General features: G+C 42.8%; 1 pseudogene; it reads right to left on the minus strand.

Annotated features, from left to right (window-relative positions):
* Positions 1–859: 859 nt before the first annotated feature.
* LOC112628418 lies at positions 860–2,314 on the minus strand (annotated as a pseudogene).
* Between the last annotated feature and the right edge of the window lie 1,331 nt (positions 2,315–3,645).

A 3,645-nucleotide genomic window follows, 5' to 3' on the forward strand; every position in this document is an offset into this window, starting at 1 on the left:
GGAGTCTCGCTTTGTCGCCCAGGTCGGAGTGCAGTGGCGTGATCTCAGCTCACTGCAAGCTCTGCCTCCCGGGTTTACGCCATTCTCCTGCCTCAGCCTCCCGAGTAGCTGGGACTACAGGTGCCCGCCACCTTGCCCGGCTAATTTTTTGTATTTTTAGTAGAGACGGGGTTTCACCATATTAGCCAGGATGGTCTCGATCTCCTGACCTCGTGATCCACCCGCCTTGGCCTCCCAAAGTGCTGGGATTACAGGTGTGAGCCACCGTGCCCGGCCAGGAAAGAGGTTTTTAAGATTATTGCTTAGTCTTATAAAATGGTGAATTTTAACCAAATTGATACCTTGGCATTCTTATTTATGCTTCCTGTACTCTTACATCATACTGCTTGGCAAGTAATGTAAGTTTTGCCGTAATTTAAAAATTCAAGTAGTTGTAAACAAATTCTAATTTGTTAAACAATGCATATATTCCCCTTTACTTACACTACCTCAGAATTAATCCTCCTTAAAAAAGTAATCATCCCACATAGAAAAAACTGCAGAGCTTCTCATCTCTTCCTTAAATATTTTCAAGTACTGTAAGAACACAAATCCATGAAAAACTGATTAAAATTTGACATTTCATCTTGCTTTACTAATCATGGAATAATATAAAGATGTAAAAAACATGTTCCTTAATATTTCTGTGCTCAACAGAGAAATACAAAGAAATACTGCAATTATGGTTATGGGCTATTTTCCAACCTCTTCAAGTATAGGACACAACTGTGGTTCCTACCAGTAAGGAGAAATTAATAATCAATCTTACATAACACCAAAGAAAGAAGAGAGGCACAAAAAGACAAACTGACTTTGACTTTTAAGAACCTAATGTTAACCCTGAAATGCCAGATTCAGTAACACAACAACAAAACAAAAGATTACAGCAGCAAGCCACCACTTCACACAGTATTAAGGATTCTGAAATATGGAATAGTCTTCCTCCTGTCTCCCAATCTATTGTGTCATCTTTCTGTTTTTCCTGTTTTTTCACTGCAGGCAGTTCAAGGCTTGCACACTGCATTGGTTCAGCTTTTCTCATAGTGATCTCAATCTTTGTTGTAGTCATAGTTATGTAACTTCGCTTTACATCAATCACACCCCATAATTTCACATTTTGATCAGATTCCTTCTCTTCTTCAAATACAATGTGCACATTTAACAATGTGCTGTTGCTTCCACCTGACTAAGTTCTGGAAGTGAATTTTTAGCATATGCTTGAAATGGTAAGTTCACCTCCAGTCTGATGCCCGTCATGTCTACATGGAACAACTTTTTTCCCAGCATCCTTCTTTTTTCTTTCTTTCTTTCTTTTTTTTTTTTTTTAAAGACGGAGTCTTGCTCTTGTTGCCCAGGCTGGAGTACAATGACGTGATCTCGGCTCACTGCAACCTCCGCCTCCTGGGTTCAAGTGATTCTCCTGCCTCAGCCTCCCGAGTAGCTGGGATTACAGGCATGCACCACCATTCCCGGCTAATTTTGTATTCTTAGTAGAGACAGGGTTTCTCCATGTTGTTCAGGCTGGGCTTGAACTCCTGACCTCAGGTGATCCGCCCATCTCGGCCTCCCGAAGTGCTGGGATTACAGGCGTGAGCCACAGCGCCTGGCCTCCCAGCATCTTTTTAGTCCATGTGTGTTTCCCTGTTGTACAGCCCTCTTGGGCTGAGAATGAATTAAAATCAGAAGTTTTTCTTCTACAACAGCTCCAGTATTTCATCCCCTCATGGAAAATAGCTACTCCGGGATGATATACACAGACATTTTCTCTAGACTCTCTAGACCCCGATACATCTTTGAACACCCTCCATTCTTACATGAGGTGCCAATCTTAATTTCATCATTGTCTTCTTTCTTATCTTCTTCATTCCCTGATGACAGTTTATCAAGTGATTGCTTTAGGGAGACAGATATATTTTTAATTCCAAATTTGTCATTGGTTTATCTGGGCTTGGCCGTTTTATTGCTTCTACTGGCTTAGGGGCTTAAATGATGTATTTCTCAAATTTGGGTTTCAATTCAGATAGTTCCTTCTTCTCAGTAGTCTTGACTTCAGGTTTGACTGGCTCAGGTGGCTTCTCACTATTATGTCTACCTTTTGCACAGTCTATAATACTTAAGAAATCAGAAAAATCAGTTGTTCTTCTCTTACAGCAAGACCAACCGTTTAAAACATCGTGGAAGACTGGAACACCTGGGTGTATGCGCAAGCATCATCAGAATTGGTCTCAGGATCCAAGCGCTGACCGCAGCCCCAGCTGTAGTACCGCAAGGCCATTTTCTTTTCCCACCGTCACAGGCAAGGCCCAAACACCAGGAACGGCAAGAGGATGTGTTAGCCACTCCCGTGCCGCCGCTAGCACCAGTTTTACGACTGAGGCGGCTGCCGGCTTCTGGAAACGACCGCTCCTTTTTTTTTTTTTTTTTTTTTTTTTTGTTTGAGACTGAGTCTCACTCTGTCGCCCAGGCTGGAGTGTAGTGGCGAGATCTCAGCTCACTGCAACCTCCATCTCCCTGGTGCAAGCAATTCCCCTGCCTCAGCCTCCCGAGTAGCTGGGATTACAGGCGCCCGCCACCGCGCCCAGCTAATTTTTTTGTATTTTTAGTAGACACGGGGTTTCACCATGTTGGCCAGACTGGTCTCGAACTCCTGACCTCAGGCGACCCACCCGCCTCGGCCTCCCAAAGTGCTGGGATTACAGGCATGAGCCACCACGCCAGGCCTTTATTTTTTATTCAGACTTTTTCTCTGTGTGCTTCAGTCTAGATAGTTTCTTTCATGATTTCTTCTAGTTCACTGACATTTTGTTCCTCAGTGTCTAATCTCTAACTAAATTTCCAGTGAATTTTTCATTTCATTTGGTTCCATTGAAATTCCATTGACTTGGCCGGGCGCGGTGGCTCAAGCCTGTAATCCCAGCACTTTGGGAGGCCGAGATGGGCGGATCACGAGTTCAGGAGATCGAGACCATCCTGGCTAACACGGTGAAACCCCATCTCTACTAAGAAATACAAAAAATAGCCGGGCGAGGTGGCAGCGCCTGTAGTCCCAGCTACTCGGGAGGCTGAGGCCGGAGAATGGCGTGAACCCGGGAGGCGGAGCTTGCAGTGAGCTGAGATCCGGCCACTGCACTCCAGCCTGGGCTACAGAGCGAGACTCCGTCTCAAAAAAAAAAAAAAAAAAAGAAATTCCATTGACTTTGTGTTGATGGTTCGTATTTCTCTCCTCATATGGTCATATTCTTATTAAAACTCTTGAGCACATTCATAAGAACTATTTTAAAGTCCCCATTTGATCATTCCATTATCAGTCATTATGGGATGATTTCTATTGATTAATTTTTCTTCTGGTTATGAATCATATTTTTCTGCTTCTTTGAATGTCCAGTAACTTTTGATTGTGATTATTAATGTCACATTGTTTTGTGACATTTGTGTCTGGATTTTGTTGCCTTTCTTTAAAGAGAATTGAAGTTTATTTTGACAAGCATTAATTTACTTATGGATCAGCTTAATCCTTTCAAGCTTGTCTTTAGGCTTTGTTAGGTTGAGTCTAGAGTAGCTATCACTTTAGGACTAGTTTATCGTAATACTATGGCATGACTGTTC

This window comes from Theropithecus gelada, chromosome 7b (genome assembly GCF_003255815.1).
Source record: "Theropithecus gelada isolate Dixy chromosome 7b, Tgel_1.0, whole genome shotgun sequence".
NCBI lineage: Eukaryota > Metazoa > Chordata > Mammalia > Primates > Cercopithecidae > Theropithecus > Theropithecus gelada.